The sequence below is a fragment of the Maylandia zebra genome, linkage group LG15, assembly GCF_041146795.1.
Source record: "Maylandia zebra isolate NMK-2024a linkage group LG15, Mzebra_GT3a, whole genome shotgun sequence".
Lineage (NCBI taxonomy): Eukaryota > Metazoa > Chordata > Actinopteri > Cichliformes > Cichlidae > Maylandia > Maylandia zebra.
This window is the reverse complement of record NC_135181.1, coordinates 15,600,102-15,619,185: the sequence shown is the minus strand read 5'-3', so window position 1 is coordinate 15,619,185 and position 19,084 is coordinate 15,600,102.

Genomic DNA, 19,084 nt, shown 5'->3' with positions numbered 1-19,084 from the left:
CAGAGACTGGCAGCAACAATGGTAGCAAAAACCTCTGGGATCTGGCCACATTTGTGGAATTATTAATCAGATATTGTACCTATGTAATGTCACATAAACATAATGTATATGCAGCACTTTGCACAAACACTTTTTTTTTCTTTACCTGAACAGACCCAGGCCATCATTATCTTTGTTTCCTGTCTAGTATTTGTGTTTTAGTCCCACTTTTGATTCAACTGATATTCTTTCTCATGTTTTGTGTTTTTTACATTTTCTAGTGTCTCCTGTGTTTCCTCTGTTTTTTCTTGGAGGTGTCTTGGTTCCCTTGTTATTACTTCCTCTTTCATTCCCGTTGTTTTCCCTCACCGTGTAACCTGTCTTCAGTTGTTTTCACCTGTGTCTAAACAGACTCTGTGTCTCCTGACCCCGGTACATTTAGCAAATTGTAACAGTGGCAATCAGGCTAAGTGCAGGAAAGGCAAAGATTTTTTTGGTACTATTTTTCTTTCCAAAAAAAGGAAAGAAAAAAATAGATCCTACTACTATTCATGCACAGCGGTTCAAGGGATCTTCCAGGAAAGGTGACAGTACTTTTTGGAGAATTGATAAGTCAGGACGATCTCTGATTTTAAACCTAACAGATTCTGCTTTGTAGTAGTCTGCAGAATAAGTTACCATAGCGATGACCCCCGAATAACAGGTGACACCCCCCCCCCCTTGCTTGCTGTGATTGAGAGAGCGTTGGTGTTTTTTTCTTTTCTTTTTTCACCTTTATGAGTATATGTTGTCCTACCATGACTCCCTCACTGTCCTTCATCTGATCCTCTCCTCAATAGAATCTTAACACTCCATTATTCAAAACACATTTTTCAGTAAACATGAAAATTCAACACATTTGCAGTTCCTCTGCTTGAAAGTGAAAGCTAGGAAGAAAGACTCTTAATTGTGATATATTGGAAATAGAATAACTACAGCTATAGCAGCTGAGACGATTTGTGACTGCTGATGTTTTTGATGATTTATTTATTCAGTTCCTAAATGTCTGTCTTACGTTTATTGCAAAATATACAATTCTGCAACATAATATGAAACCACCCACACTCTGTTCCTTCTAGTGTATAGAATTCTTTTTTTATTGGGACTGAAACATGAGACAGAGTTCCTCCAGCACCAGACGTCACTGATAACGATGATGCCACTGTGAAGTCACATTTAAAAGCTAATAGTTAAATATATGCAGGGGTTTTTTTTGTCTTTGTCTGTACTTTTGCACTGTGCACCTGCTAAATTATTAAACATCTGAACATAAACCATCGCTGCTGTTTTGTATTTTATCATCAGAGAGAGAGAGAGACTATCCAGACCTGCCACGCAAGGTCATGACAAAGATAAAGAAGCTGTGTCGGAAGATAAGAGGAGAAATTATTTCACTATAAAGGCAATGGTTTCAAAAGGCGTTCCAAGAGTCTCAGTTGGCGCCATCATATTTGACTTTATAACTATTGGTGCGGCAACAAATCTTATTGGGTGTGGAAGCAGCAGCTAAATCTCTCCACTGGGAGGCCCCTATGGAGAAATTTGTTTGTTGTAAACAACATCTGAGAAAGTCTCTTGTATCATTGCCAAGACTTGCAGGAGGACCAGATAAAGCCAAGAAGCAAACGTGTTAGTGCAGACAAAGAGAAGAACATGAAACAAGGACTTTATGCTGAACTCCTTTGAGAAGTTATTTTCAGTTTCTCTGAATATTAATTCCCTAAAGAGATGATGCTGTCTTGATTGTGATGCTCACTCTGTTGTAGCTATTCCCACTGCTTTTGGATCATTATGGTCTTTCATTAGATGTTGGGAAAGATTGCCATACACTGCACTGGGGCCACGTATGGTTACCTACACAGGTAAACTTCTTGTCTCTCCAGTAAAACTGAACATCTGTGTTATTGCTGAGTCACTATGCACACATTATAGTGATTTAAACAAACACACCATAATTGACAGTAAACATTCACACCCACATAAACAAAACAGGAAACCTTTCTTGTTGTATAAGTTCATGGCCAAAGTCGGGCTGACACAGGATAAAAGCAGAAATAAACAACCACTGCAAGACCTAAACAAACAAGTGTTGTTCCTGAAGATGAAGTGGCCAATTCACGCTGTCCGCAAAGAGACTCTCCCCTCTGGGCGCTAGCTTTGGCTTTGATGAATATTCATGAGAACATCTCTGGTGTGATGGCAGCGGGGGGACTGTTTACTCCAGCGAAGAATCAAAGGGAGGGTGCTGCTGTGTCAGATGGCGGGAAGAATGTGGAGGTGGGTGGACAGAATGTAATGGAAATGCGTGTGTGAGCGCCTGTTTGTATTTCAGGCTCTGGGAGACTGGGAAGGTTTGTTAAAGACACGTTGAGAGGTTGTTGCCGTGGGGACAGCTCACATATGGATTAGCCTGACACCGAGAACCAGAGGTTGCAGATACATATGACATGTAAACATGTTGGTGAGTGGTAATGTATTTATATATGTGTTCTTAGGTATTGGGCAGAAGTACTGTACGACATGTAATATACCTCAGGCTTATATAAATGTATGCTGGGATGGGGTATGGTAATGTGTAGGCAGTAAGTGTTCACTGCTCTGCAGGGCAAAATAACTTGTATGATAGTCTGACTTTGTGAGACATTTAAAAATTGTTCAGTCAGATAAAAATTAACATCATAGTGAGAGATCACCAGTTTGTCTCCCTCGTGGTGAGGTGTCTTTTCATGACTTTCTTATTCTTGTCACAAGCGTGATGTTTTAAATGTTTTATTTTGTTCTGTTGTTCGATTATTAGTATTGTTCTGTTTTATTTTGTTCTTAAGGGAAGAGAATACAGGGCATCCTTCACGGTGGACATCGAGCAGACGGCATTGCGACGTCTTTTGGGAAAAAATGGAACACCAAACCGGCCAGTGTTCGATGGGAATCTTCTAAATTGGATTACAAGTCTGGCTTAATTGCAGCTTTTTTCTTTAGATCCCCAAAAAATAGACAGTTGGTACTTTTGAGGATTAAAAATGTACAAAAACTATACAGGACAGCTCGAACTTTGGATGTAAAATTAAGACAAAACTAGGTTTGGGGAGCTTAGGGAAATTATTGTAGCTCATGTATAATGATCTGCTATCTCATTAGGCTAAGCCAAACTCCAGTCAGTTAGTACAACACCTGCAAATGGGAAAGAAAAGCGAAAAGCACCCAAGATTTTTATGCTAAGTATGTATGTTACTTAGCATTTCACCCAGCAATACAGAACTGTTTCAAAAACAAAAGCCATCATGCAATAGTTTGCAAACAAATATTACATACATAGAAAGGTTACCTCTCAATCAAAGCAGGGTTTCTGCAGTGGTCAGTGCCACATTAAATATATTTCTTAACAGTCATTCTGCTGGAAGGATGCAGGTAAATTAAGAATAATTATTATTTTAGAATTTGTTCAATTATTATTTTTTAATCACCTCAAAAAAAGGCATTGCTTGGTATCTGGATTTACATACATATGGAACTGATCATAAAATCTGATATCACATAAAATAATGAGATGATTAGCTAGCTGCTAGAGTAAAAACTAGCAAAGATTTTCTCAAGGTCTGAGGGCATTGACTGAATAAAGAAAAAAGGACTGAACAGCTAAGTAAACACCTAAGCGTGCCTATAAGAGCTAAGAAAACAATGCTCAAGAACTTTGATAGAAAAACACTTTTACTGTTTTAAAAAGACATAGCACAGCTTCACAAAAATCACAAGTTCATTTCATGTGCTAAATGATATAAATTGTCTAAGCCTTCTTTTGCTCTAGGCTTGGTCTCTTTTATGCTTTGCCCAAAACAGCGGATAATTAATAACCAGCAAATGCTATCTAGTCAACTATTTAATAACAAGTAATTATCTGCAAGGTGGCTGGGCTCTTTGCCTTAGAGATAGCATGAAGAGCTCAGACATCTGGAGGGAGCTTGCAGTGGAGCCGCTGCTCCTGAGTGCTGAGCGAACACAGTAAAGGTGGTTCAGGCATCTGGTTAGGCTGCTTGCTGGGTAACCCCCTTTGGAGGTTTTCCCAGGCATGCCCAACTCGGAAGAGACACTGGGGTAGACCCAGAGCTCATTGGAGACGTAATGCTCATCTGGTCTGGGAACACTTCAGGATCCCCCAGGAGGAAATGCAAAGTGTTGTTGGGGAGTTGTTGGGACTTCTAGAATTCCCGTTTTAGCCTGCAATGACGAAAACTCAGATAAGTTCAGAGAAGTGGAAGATGGATGGATTCTCAGTAAATGAGTTTGTGTCACATTTCATAGTTGTGTTTAAATGTCTGTTCAGCACACATTAAAGCTGGACTGTTTAAAGTTCAAAATAGCTCCAGTAAATGGCTCCAGTTATACTGGCAAAAGAAAAATGTGTTGATGTTTTGGTAAGATATTAAAGTATTCTCATTAGTCTTTATCAGCCACTCTGGCTCTGACTCTTCCAATGTCAAAGGCATGTGAGAATCTTCCCTCAGTAGCAGGTGTGATAATTGAGACTATAAGGTGAACCAGGCTAGACTGTAGGCTAGACAACGTGTGTGTGGATGAGAAGCAAGTCACAGTCGATAAGGATTTTTGCTGTGGGATAAGCTTTGAAGACTCAGGGCAGACTAGATGAAATCAAATTGTCTTGACAAATTGCTTCCACTGGCCTAAAACAAGTTCCCAACATTTTTCGAGGTGACAAAATGTCTTATTTCCTAAGGCAATAAGAGTTACATTACCACCTCTACCAGGAACTGCAAGGTGTCAGCAAAATATGTGGCTTACAGTTCTTGTCTTACAAAATTTGGTAGGATTAAACACATTGAACCTGGGATTAGGCATAAATGTTGCAGTGCTGAGATTCAAATGGATGCTATTTTAAAGACGTGTAATTTTACAATTCACAAAACTACTATGCAAGTGTGTTTTCTTTGTGGATATTTACAAAGTTTAGTTCAGCCATAACCCAACTTTATTTTATATCTACATGACTGGTAGAAAGACAGTAGAAGAGTAAAGTCAGAGGATGAATAGAGCCAGCAAGAGTGATGGAAGATGGTCACTGAAGATGAGCCATGGGGGAGTGATCAATGGAGGCTGAACAGCAAAAGACAGTAAGTATTATTCTGCATCAAACATTGTTCTAGGCAACCCAAAGCCAGTGGGACAAAGACAGAGACCGAGAAAGATCTCAAAAATCTCCACACTGGGGAAACAAGTTCCAGTGATTTATTCAGCAGATCGTCTGTTTAAATCATGGGAGAGTTAAGGCACTGTAAGGGAAAAAATACCATAACCAAAACAAACTTTATTGCTAACAGTTAAAGTGTGTGTGTACTTCAGCTGGGGAACAGGTGGGATGTAACTACAGAGATTTTAATACAGATGCTACCAGCTGCGAGACTGAAACCCTCATTCTCAAAATCCTCTGGAGAGAGAAGAAGCTTTAATGGATGGGGGGTAAAATTAGCAATGGCACTGAAACAAAGATGGATCCATGCTGCCAATATCAGTATGTAGTCCTGTGAAGGGAGACTAAAGACCTAACTGGCATAGCTGCCAGCACTCTCTCATATCCCAGGGGTCTTAAGTACCTTAGCTCCACAATCAGCTCGGAAGTTTTTTTCGATTTGTTGAGTCAGACCTTTATTTAAGCGTATCTTTTCAGAAATGTGCCTCTAACTCTGTCTCTTTCTCAACATTTCTTTAAATAGTTTTTTGATATTTTTAGGGATAGAAGTACTGATCTGCCCCATCTGTCTACTATTTGGTCCCAAAATATTAACCTATGGATCACCCTGAGAATTTGTACACACATCTATGGACCACAAAGGATGAAATCCAATGACCCTGGTTATCCCTTGACTGTAACATAGTGATGCTTGGGCAGGACCCCTTTGTGTCGATTTTTAAATGAAGCGCTCCTCATGCCTTGAGCATCTGTTTTTAAAGTGCAGAGTAGTCTGATGGACTCCTCTAGAAGCCCCCTCTGGACTGTATGCTTGACAGGCTCCAGGAGTAAACACATGGTCAACAGTGCCATAAGCATCAGCATCATTAAAATGCTGTGGTTCATACCATGTAGGAACAAGAGTAAGTCATTTTTATCCCTAAGCAATGCAGAACCATTGCTGTGACGCATTCTTGAAGCCTGACTCATATTTCTCCAAAACACCATTACTGGGATAAAACAACCTTTCCCGCTATGTTGGACAGAAAGGGTTATTTTAAGAGTAAGAGAAATTTGTTTTTGAAAGCAAGCTAAACCTATTTCCTGTTGGCAAGTGTACTGCTGGAAATATTATGAGACAGGAAAGAGTGGCGAGGCTAAAAACTGTGAGATCTTACATTGTCAGTAGAAATACTGGCCTTTAGGAAACCCACCTGAATAAATACATGCAGCACTAGTTGAACAGGACAAACAAGACAAAAGACACCCACTTGAAAGTCCTCTTTATTCTTGTAAGACAATTTCAGCAATGCAAAGCATTAAAGTGTCATAATTGTATTTTTCTTGTTTCACAGAGAGCCAGACAAGATGTCAAGGCTGTACTCGGTGGTGCGGCCAACAAAGACGAATGATCTTATACGAGAGATGACTCTGAGGTCAGGCTGATATTGTCATAGCACTGACTTTTTAGTTTTATTACCATCGACCTGCCTCACTGGAGAATGTATTGACTGAGAATGTGAATGAGCTATCTTGGATATTTATGACCGCACTTCGTTCATGCATTCCTGATGCTGAAGGAAAAGCCAAAGACAAAATGAAAGAGCTCAATGAATTGCATAAAATTTGTGAGAATCTGTTTTTGTTTGATGAAATTTGTTTCTTGCATTTCTGTCTTCATCTGAAAACAATTACTTGTGTATGAATGTAATTCTGCATATGTTGAATTAGTATTTGTTGTAGTATTTCTTGTCTTAGTTTTACTGTACATGTTTGTCTTGCTGACCTTGTAACCCAAACAACATGTTTCCGTACTACTAACCTGTCTTACAAAATAAGTTTTGGGAGGAATGCAGTTGCTGTAGTAGTTGTAGAAAGCAAGTTGTAAAAGAGGTTGCACAAAGGAAAAAGTTTTGTCTCTTGAGGTCTTCGCTCTGCAACCTACATTACACTAACTTTCTCAAAATCCATCCAAGGCCGCAGTCCTAGCTATAGCAAGAAACTTGAGTTGGATAAACATAACTATGAGACCATTATTCATGCTCATTACCAGGAGCTCAGAGACTTCAGTGAAGTGGAGCTGAAGAATTGATTAGTCCATCAGCTGAAAATGAATATTAATATGCAATCAGTTTGATAACTAATCATTAAAGTAACAGATAATGTTGATGTTAATAAAAATAAAGAGACATTTCAACACTTCGGCTCTTCAGTTGTGGGCTTTTTGCACTACATGCTGATTGTGTTGTGCTTTGTGAACACTGGAAATATGATTCAAATAAATTGAACTTCAAATTCAGTGGGTAACTAGGTAATGTGTTAGGAATGAAAGGATGCCACATCATTTGATCGAATTGAGAAGCATCAACCACAGAGGGTTGGATTCAAAGATTGGAAAAATTATATGGCAAGCTAGCCCATTTTGCTGAAATTTCACTGCAGCAACTCAAAATGGTACTCAGTAGTTTGTATGACCCCACATGCCTGTATGCATGCCTGACAATTTTGGGGCATGTTCATTATGAGATGTGTAAAGGTGTCCCAGAAGATCTCAACTCAGATCTGAACCAGGGCATCACTGAGCGCCTAAACAATCCAACGTGCAATCTGGTGTTGTCAAATGGACTGAAACATAATGTCCTAGAGGCGTTCTAATGGATTTAGGTCAGGTGAGCGTGGGGGCCAGTCAATAGTATCAATTCGTTCATCCTCCAGGAACTGCCAGCATACTCTTGCAACATGAGTCCAAGCATTGTTGTGCACCAGGAAGAACCCAGTACCTACTATACCAGCAAAAGGTCTAAGAATTTTATCCTAATACCTAATGACAGTCCAGGTGCTGTTGACTATCCCGTAGAGGTCTGAGTGTCCCTACCTGGATATGCCTCTCTAGACCATCACTAACAAACCACCAAAGAGACCAGAGACGGTCACACTAGTGGCCTGCTGAAGGTTATTTTGTAGATCCCTGGCAGTGTTGATTCTAGTCTTTCTTGCACAATTGAGCAGATAATGGTCCCGCTGGTCAGTTAAGGACCTTCTACAGCCTTGGCCAGCTCTAAGTACCTGTCTCCTGGAGTAGCTGCCTGTCTCCTGGTATCTCCTCCATCCTCTTGGAGACAAAGCAACCTTCTGGCAAAGCATGTGGCATCCAAGAGAACTTGGACTTTACTGTAGGGTTCAGATACATTGAGTTCTATTAGAAGTTCATTTTAGTTTGACTACATTTTTGACTAATGTAGCCCCCAAACCTTATGCTACAGTCACACTAGAGAAAACAGCAACTGGAGCCTTAAGTAATGAACTCGTAATGATCTCTTACTGACTTTGAAATGGTTACTTTCGAGGTGGGGAGTAGGTCTGCAAAACTCAAAGCCCTGTGTCTCAGACCCAGGACCATGATAGCCTCAGAGTGATTGCAATGTGTTTGGAAACAATTAGATTATGATTAGGTTTAGGCCAAGGGTTATGGTTAGGAATTCATTTTTGATGGTTAGGGTTAGTGGCTAGGGAAAGCATTGTTTGAACAAGGGACAGCAGCTTGTGCTACATTCCTTTTTACCAGCTGCCATTCAAAACGTATTGCCGTGTAGCTTGGCACTAAAAAAAATAAAAAGAAGAAGAAAAAAAAAGAAACGTAGAAAACCAAGGAGTGAAAAACACATCCTGTTATTTTGTCAGTGTCACTGGTGCAATGACAGGAATAGGTTGGGTGGGTTGAGGAGGAGGGGGCAGTGGGGTGGTTGGTTGGACCTTGAAACCAAGCAAGCAAGAGAATGGACCCAACTGAGCAACGGGCTGGCAAGGCAGGCGAAAATAAACAGTGGGCTTGAAGAATCAATTCAGCGTGCCTGTCAGAAGACTGTCAAACTCCCCTCCATGATGGACAGTCTGGATGTTCACAGTCTATTCGCCGCCAGGCTGCGGAGCGGTGAGTAAGTGAACCATGCCGGCCGAGCAGACAATATGAAGAGGGAGTGCAGAGCAATATCTGCTGTTGCCATGCTAGATCAGCATAAACGTCAAGGCCACTCTGGTGTGGCCTGAGGGGTCTTCTGGGGAGAGTTACATCCAAGAGGTGGGTGTATTTGTGCGCATAGATTGTCAATATATGCATATGCTTGCAGTGTGATACGTATTAGTCACTGCGGGATTGTACGTGAAAAGTGATAACAAAAATCAGCCTTGAAATTTCAATTAACTCAATTCATTTACTTATGGCTCGATTTCTTTTTCATGGTGTCCATATACGCCTACACGAGTAGACGAGATGAATTCACAGAAAATCTCATATAGGGATGCTGTTGTGAGCAATTAACAGCTGGTTTTGTTCTCAAAATTAAGCAGAACACCCCCAAAACAAACATAATCGTCTGTAATTATTCATAATTATCGCCCATGTTGTAGCCATGCAGAGACACCCGCAACGATAACAGGATTTTTTTTAAGCAGTTTAAGAACGGAACTCATCCAGGAGTTTATGCAAGACAGATAATATCATTCATCAAGTCTCGGGGAGGGGAGATTTGTTTTCCCCTTGTGTTTGACTTGTCATCATTGCTCAGTGGTGAGTAAATTGTGATTAAAAATAGATTACCAGTTAAAAATGAAACCTGTAACAGCAGACACTTCTTGAAGTTTGTTTTTTTTTCCTTTAGTTTACTTTGATTAAAAAAAGAAATATATGTAATGCATACTAGCATTCTAACAATATGTAATCTACAAGCCTGCAATATTTGTAAATGATAATATTCATTTGAAGCTATAATTTCACAGAGTGCATAATCATTCAGATTATAATTAACATCTCCATGCATATAATAACTGATTGGTTACAAATTTTATGCTACCCCAATCATCTGCAGATTTTTCTAACATGCAAAAAAAAAACATCCAGTTTTTTCTTGGTGATTTTTTCTCTTTTTTTTTTACATACAGCTCTCATTTCTTCACAAAGATAGATGTTTAAAATTCCAGCCCATGGTGACCTTTTGCTTAGTGGGAATTCACATGTACACATGGTGGGCTATTTTGTGTAATTAGAGGTCTGATCAGGGCTGGTTTGGTGTGATCATGGTGGAATTAATGTTTAAACACTCACTGAGAGCTTTATTTCAAACACGCCCAGTCTAGACTAGTGCAATCCAATATAGCAGCTATCTAATAAATGATCCTCGGTGGACCGCTTTTAAGGTCCTCTGTAAACCCCCTTTAAAAAAAATTTGCGCTGTTTTGCATGTGGTTTCTTCTAATTTTACCCCACAGTTTTTCATGTTAGTTTGAAGTGCCTTTCACTTCCTCCAAGCACAGTGTTTCATGTTTGATTTTGTCCCCAACGTCTTTGGAACTTCCAAGGCATCTTTTACAAATGTAAGACATAACACAAAGTTGTTTTTGTGAGAGTAGTGTTTTCCTTTGTGGTGTCCTTCCATTTACACTTATTCTTACACTGTCTGTGGACACACGGATAAAGGTTTTAGCAGGTTGTAGAGATTTCTGCAGGTGTTCTACTCTTACCCTTGGGTTCTTTTTCACCTCTTTCGGTATTGCATGTTGTGATCTTGGTGTGATCTTTGCAGGATTCCCAGTGCTTGAGAGAATAAGAACAGGGTTTATGTAACAGTTTCATTGTGGCTTGTGAAACCCAAACTTTTCTGATTTTGTGCATTTCTATAATGTTTCTTATACATTTTTGTGAATGGTTCACACTGATTATTACTGTGATGATGTTCTCAGTCTCTTTTTATTTATAAATAAGGGCACCTCCACTACCTTTACCATCAGTCTCTTTTTCGTAATTGGAATGCTGGACATCGAGTCAGTGTTGTGCGATGCTGCAAATTTTGGTATTGATGTGAGAGTAAACATAGAGCCAGTATTGCTAATACCAATACTGGTACTTTTCACTTATAAAGGCAGCTTATGTAGTGGAGATCTGTGTGTCATAACTGCTGAGATTAATCATCATTGAATTGCAAACTCTGAACACATTTTAACAACCACTAAATCACTGTAATTCTTACTTTTTAACAATAGTTCACACACGAAATACAACTTTAAGTTGTTTTTTGAATGTATTTTAAAACTGGGCGCTTTATAGAGTTGTAATATAAATGTCCATCCATCTACTTTCTTCCGCTAATCCAGGACGGGGTCACGGGGGCAGCAGCCTAAGTAGAAAAGGCCAGACCTCCCTTTCCCCAGCCACATCCTTTAGCTTGTCCTGGGGAAACTAAGGCTGTCATAAAACGGCTGTGCAGGCAGGCAGGAATGGACCCAAATGCAAACTCACAGAGACGAAAAATAAACTCAAAAACACAGCTTTATTAGCTGGCATGGAGGTGATACAAAGACTGGGATTCTGTAACTTAGTGAAACACAGGGAGAGAAACACAGCCATGAGGGAGGACGTGGCATGGAATTGAGGGAGACACTGACATGAATACACAGAAGATGCTTGAACCACCTAACCTGGCCCCTTTTGATGTGGAGGAGTAGCGGCTCTACTCTGAGCCCCCTCCTGAATGCCCGAGCTCCTCATCTATCTCTAAGTGAGAGGCCAGCCACCCTTTGGAGAAAGCTAATTTCCACCACTTCTTATCCGCAATCTTGTTCTTTCAACCACTACCCAGAGCTTGTAACTAAAGGTGATGAGGTAGGAACATAGATCAACCAGTAAATCAAGTGCTTCGCTTTTACATTTAGCTCTCATTTTGCCATGACAAACATTTACAGCGTCTGCATGACTTCAGACGCTGCACCAATCCATCTGTCGATCTTCTGCTCCCCTCTCCTCTTACTCGTGAACAAGACCCCAAGATACTTAAACTCCTCCAGCTGGGTCAATAGTCCTGAGCCAGAGTGGGCACACCACTCTGGAGGTGCTAATTCTCATTCCTGCCACCTCACACTTTGCTGCGAACTGCGGAGGTCGTCACCTAATGAAGCCAACAGAACCACATCATCTGCGAAAAAAACAAGAGATCCAGAGACCTCCCAAAGTGGAAACCTTCTCCCACTCGGCTAGGGTTAGAAATTCTGTCCATGAAAATTATGAACAGAACTGGTGACTAAGGCCAGCATTTGCAGAGTCTAACACCCACCGGGAGAAAGTCCGACTTATTCCCGGCAATTCAATCCCGGCAATTCAAGCCAAGCTCTTGCAATCACTGTATAATGACAGAATGGCTCAAAACAATGGGCCAGGCAGTCCATACTCCTGGAGCACCTTCCACAGAATACTCAGAGTGACACGACCAAATTCCTTCCCCAAGTCCACAAAATACATGTTGACTGGTTGGGTGAACTCCCGTGCACCCTAAAATATCCTTAAGAGTGTAAGGAGCAGTTTGATTTCCTCATTAGCAAATGTTAATTAACATGTGAATGCTTATATGAAGTTTTCTATTGAGCACTGAGCAAATAATGTTTAAGCATTTGCTGGCTTTTTTCACATATACTTTTCTTTTATGCAGTAGAACAAGATGTTTTTGCTAACAATTTAAACCCTGATCATATTTCTCTGTGGACTGTGTAGTCTTTTAGTTGTTGCCTTCAGGCAAATGTAACACAATCTACCTACTAACTGTTTAGTACTACTAGTATTAAATACAAGCAGCAGCCTGCTGCAATACTACATATTGTCACTGGCATTTAACCAAACTAGCAACCACTAGCACCAAACTAACAAGGTCAGGAACAAAAAGCCTTGTGCCTGACCAACACTGAATCACTGAAATAGACATGTCTTACAGATCAGCCTGACGATGCATTTAGATGACTACAGCATGTATAAGCATAAGAATATAGATAAGTATACACGAATCTTCCAACTTTTTGTTAGCTGTCTCATACAGTGCACTATATCTGCATTATTGAAACTCAAGTTTAGACTGCACAGGCATTTGATGTAGTCCTGCACATTCAAGGTAACTGTTTAAATCCAGCAGAACTGTCCTTTTTACCCCCTCCTCCCTGTTTGTTTCACAGTGACTTGCTGTGTCGGAGCGTTCATGCTCCATTGCTCTGGTCTGAGCGCTCAGCTTGCCTTGGGGTGTCTAGGTTCTGCAGTGCAAGACAGTAAATCCTCCCGTGTCTGATGGCTATTGATTAGGTATTCACATTCTGCCTCCCGCCTGGGAGAAAACAGCTCTGGCCTCTACTCCCTTTCACTCATCATCCCTGTCTCTCACTCACTGTTGCTCTTCCAAAGATATGACAGAATACAGTATACTATGTATGATATAGGCACCGCTTTGCACTTTATTTCAGCCTCTCCTCAACTCCAAAAGCATTTCACTCGTGCTTTTGTTTATCTGAAATTATGACCCTCCCCTGACAGTGTTTCTCTTTTATTTCCTCTTGTCTTGTCATTTCCTCTTTGTCAAAGCCTAATTTTCACCCCTCTCTGCTACTCTAAAAATGTCACTCTCGTCATTTCTCTATGGGACACAGCGAGCACTGTGGATGTCATTACCACCCGCTGAGGGAGTGTGGAAGCATTGCGTACTTGCGTGTCATCGCTGATCATGTTAATATATGCAGATGAGACTGTGCATATGAATCAAGTGTTTCCCCTTGGTGGAAGGTCTAAACACAGCTGACCAGGCATTCACCTTAACTGCTCCGTGACACCAGCTGCAAAATGTTGAATGAGAAGCAACTCGAAGGAGTAAACAAGTAGGCAGCCCTCAGAGGAGACAGAGAGTAGCTGTACATAGAAATACATAAAAACACATGAAAAAGAACAGGCTTCAAACACACACACAACAAAAGGGAACAGTCTGACGTGATTAGTGCATTTATTTCAAACGAAAAAAACAACAACCTCTCATTGACTCGTTGTGCTCATTCTGCTGAGAATCTCACTTCCTCAATAACTAAAGTCGTGTTGAAGCATGGCAGTAAAAGTAATTTAGGAGTCAAAAATTGGAGCTAAACTATTTATAGCTGAGGTGTGAGTAAACAGTATGCAAGTGCAGGTTACAATCACAACTTGAATACATCATTTTTATTTCCTCAGTATATCTCAGTGCCGCAGTTTAGTGTGTGTATTTACAACCCTTCGTCTCATGTCATATTTCACCAACGCAGATTTTACCTAAAAATATGAGCATAATATAATCTCCTGGTGAAAAAAAAACAACAAAAAACCCCAAGATTTTACCTTTTATGCAGCACTGACTAAATCTCAGTAGGCATTCGTGTTTGTGTGAGAGTCGGAGGCCTTTAATGAGTGTGTCTGTGCAGAAGAGGATGTGTTAAAGTGAGTAGAACTATAAGTGTGTGTGTGTGTGTGTGTGTGTGTGTGTGTGTGTGTGTGTGTGTGTGTGTGTGTGTGTGTGTGTGTGTGTGTGTGTGTGTCAGAGGGAAAGATAGAGCAAGTGAAGGATTGCTTATTTTTTTTATTTTCTGTGAGAAAGTGCAGTTGTGGAGAAGTGTGCTTCTGTGTATGTGTGCAAAAGATAGAGAGACATGCTTTCAGGATTTTGTTTAGGGATTGTCACTGTGGATGTCAGTGCGTACGTGAGTGTGTGACAGAAAGAGGGATTACAGTATGTCTATGTGGGTGTATGTTTTTCTGTATGTGTCTGATTGTGAGAGAGTAAGAACAGTATGCATTCTTGTTTTTTTATGGGTCTCTAGAAATATATTGGCCTAAAATAAGTCTGTTTTCAGGATCTGACGCTCCTACTATGCTTGTGCATAAGCTGTGTATATTGGATGCATGCGACAGAGGATCCATAAACTGCCGGTCGCTGAGTTGGAGGCCTGCCCGGGAGCCTCTGCTTACCTTCTCTCAGGTGATTTAGGAATCTATCGATTTCATAGTCCTGCTTTGTTTTTCCGCTTTTTCATAAATAGCAGATCAAACTCGTGATCGCCCCTCTTTGTTTTGTTCTCTTTCTCCTGTGGGCTATTTTCGCTGACATTTCCACCACTATCCATGGTGCAGGGAAATCATTTCATTTTTCTGCACCTCTGCAGGCAATCCCAGGCAAAAACAGTGAGGATGATGACGAATATCCTGGGATCAATAAATAACGGTGCATAAGAAGTGTGTGATTAGCTCAGTATCATGGTGAAGTTAAAAGAAATAGTAAAACCACTACTGATGTTGTTAATGCAGTGGAATTAAATTCATAACTTTTTAAATAATACCAGGTTTAAGTGCTCAATTCAACCAAATTACAGGAAAAGGGTTGTCTTGGTTACCTGTAATGGTAAGATGAAGTGATGTGAAAATGGCTCTGATTTAGGTATCCACCTCCGGTGGAGGTGGGTGAGTTTTTTGTGGTGTTCATAGTATTAAGACATCAACAGCACTGCCTCACTGTGTCGCGTAACTGAAATCTCTAAGACAAATATCTCAACAGTTGAAAAATAAGATTAATATGACATTAATCAAAGTGCATGGGTGGTTTGGAGCACTTCTCAAAAGTTTGTGTGCACAGAGCTGCAAAATTTCACTGCTTTGCACTGTGACGAACACTCACAAGTTTGTCTGGAGCTTTCAGACAGCAGTAGGCTTTTCTATTTTTAGCATGTCTTTTAAGCTATGCAGAGAAAAAATTAATAGCATTAAATTACAGTCATAAAAGAAAGTTTTCAAATGTACACATTAATAACATGTAAGGGTGTACTTTCAAAAATACAGCCTTATTGTTTCTATAGGAATTCCAACTTTTAACCATCATCATGGACGGGTGGTGATCTGGTCTAAACAACCTGGGCAAATTCCAGTCATTAAGTCAACCATGAACTCCTTATACACCAAAGTATACAGTCCTCTGGAGTCAAACGTGAGCATTTAAAAGTTGGACAAAACTGAGTCATCCAATAGGACATTGATCTCAAGCACAGCAGCAAATCTACAGAATGGCTGAAAAAGAAAAGAATGACAGCGTGCTGCAAAGTGTTGCCGTCAGACTCCAGTCATGAACCCAACTGAAATGCTGTGGACTGAAGCAACGTTGTAAAGAAGAGTGGGCTAAAATCCCTCCACGACGATGTGAGAAACTGATAAGATCATACAGAAACTTATTACTTCATGATAATGTTACTCATAGTGCTTCTACAAGCTATTCAATCATGGGCTGTACTTAGTTTTTCACAGGACTGCATGGAGTCCTGTGAAAAGTTTTTTTCAGAGGACTGTGTGTACTATCAACCTCATTCATCCATCCTGTGTCAAACGAAATGGGATGTTCAAATGACATCTCTGTCTTAAACAGACAGAGTAAAAGTGCCTAAATACAGCAGCCAATGGCGATGAAGCAATAAGGATTATGGGGAAAAGATAAACAACGTAAATGTTGACTGATGTTAACAAATGGAGTGGAGAGTTAGTCCAGACAGGGTAGTGATTATGTGCCTACATTAGCTGATTGTTTCATTCAGACTTCCAAATTGCTGGTTCATCCATCGCCTGTTTAGATACGGGCTGACTCGTCAGGTCAAGTCACATTCACGCATGTTTGTGGGGCTCAAATTTTAATCTTCTTAGCGCTTTTCAACGCCGCTCTTCTAATAGGCTCACGGTAATGCTCCGGGTCTTCCACCCCTGCACCCTCCTCCACATGTTTCCTGTTTATGTTGGAAATCTAATGCATTTATCGAGAGGCGGTTTGCTCGCACCTGAATTCTTTTTGCTATTACAGATTTGTTAAGAATGGTGCCTTTTCCTTTAAATCTAAATGTTGAATCATTTGCTATAAAAGGTCAACCACTGTTCAATCATTTCCTTGGCTGAACAATGGCTGTGATAAAGTCAGTAATATTAATAACAAATAGTTTAATGATGATGATCATGAGGAAAAAATGGTGACAGTGTAATAATGATGATGTCATAGGAGAGGTACGAGCTTTTATGATGATGATAATGATGGTAGGAATTATCATTACGAGGCTGATATTAACGATGACAAATAAGGTGATGATGAGAGAGGTAATACGCTTTTTAAAAATAACTGCTTCAGATAGGAGTTATTTCAAGGAGTCAAATATTTGTCTTACTGATACAGGTTTATTTCTCACCTTGGTATTTTGGGGATTTGTTTCAAGCGTGACTGCAGAAAGGTGAAAAGAGAAAGTCTGCCTCCTTCTTTGATGTCTTTAAAGCTTTTAGGCATGTCAGTAGGGAACAGTGTGGACTGTCATGGTCCAGGATGAGGATCTTGGTTGGACTGTCTTCTCTGTGTTCAGGTCAGGTTTGGTTCCTCGCTCCAGGCAGGGTCAGGCCTTGAATCCCACTAAACTCACCTGCTCTTCTTTAGCCGGCAATCATGGACCTGTTTCGATTACAGTATCTTGTTTCCTTGTGTATTAATCACGCAGTGTCTCTGTCGCCAGGTCCTCTTGGTCTTGAGCGAGAATTTATGACTGTTTGTTACTCACCTGGCCTCCCAACACTAGTCCCGTTTTTCTCACGAAAGCCTCTGGGATTGTGCCTCCCCTGCCTCACTCATTTCCAGACCTCAGAAAGGATATCAGAACGGGCAAGGAACTCAGAACCTACAAGCCTCTGCGACCCTCACATGACCACCCCACCCTTGGGAATTTGTCCCCCACCTCTCTAATTAAACTCACTTTTGCATTATCTCCAAACAAAGTGGTGGTTACTCTGGACAGTAACCACCAGCTTCTAAAAGCCTCTAACTAGCTGCTCTCCTCTCTTCTAGAAAGCTGTTTCCAGTGACAACCGCTCCCAGTGTCCCCCCCCCTTAAATCCCAGTTAATGTAAATAAAAGCAGACCTGAAACTGTCAGTTCCTGTCTGCACCTCCATTTGAGTCAGAAACCCTCTTAATGGTCTAGCTAGCCCATTTTTACCTTTATATATTTCATATACATGAGGGTTTTCTTGCCCATATAACACATAATGCAATGGAGCACACATTTATAACCTCATTAGACTGTTCTGAGTGGGGAAAACAGTGTATATTTCTGACAGTAAGGCTGTAAACAAACCTCCTTGCTGATTTATGGGATGCGCCCTCTTGTGACACCAACATTATAGGAGCAACAGAGCTCCACTGAACTTCAATCAGTGATTTCTTGTGGTGCAATCAGATTAAACCCAGCAGATAACAGCACAACCCCGAAGTCATGAATTATCAGCTAGCTAGCAAGCTTGGTTCACAAGGGATCCACAGAGTGAATCCACACGGGTGTTTTTGAAACTTTTTTGTTTATGTGTTTGTTTGATTCACAACACATAAATGCCTATATACACTCTTAAGCCTGTCCAAGACTTTATTATTTATTACAGTTGCCAATTTAACATTTATATAATAGTTATGACCTTCAGTAATATTTTAATATTTCAATCTCTTTGTTCAAAGTCAAATGAATTAATATGCACAATATTGTCAGCCTCATCTTTTCCTTTTGCAGATACAGTGGATCCAGTCAAACATCACAATACAAAGGATTAAATGCTTTTTCAACATTTCAGAATTAAATTAAAATGTTAATAAAAGAAAGGCAATATATAGATGTTCTGCTACAGATTCCAACATGTTAGTCTAAGAAATCCGTCTTTTACCTAAAACTCTGCAAATGTCTGGCTAGGGAAGGAAGCAACACTGTTCTATTTGCTAAGATGAACAGCAGACCTCTGGAGTCAGAGAGTCAATAAATATCTGAAAATGACTCGGTTCTGTAATGTGTGCTCCAGCATCATGGAAAGCGAGCTCTAACTTGTTATTGATGCAGCGAATGGCGTTCAGGTTAGGGTTGATCTTTCACGTAGGAGAGTGGCTGCACCATCACTTGCAAAACCAACAAGCCGTGCACATAACATTTATTCAGAGCTGCCCAGCATATCAAGCCTTTTTAACTCGACTGCACAGATAGCAGCCCCAGTCCAAATGCAAAGTTGTAG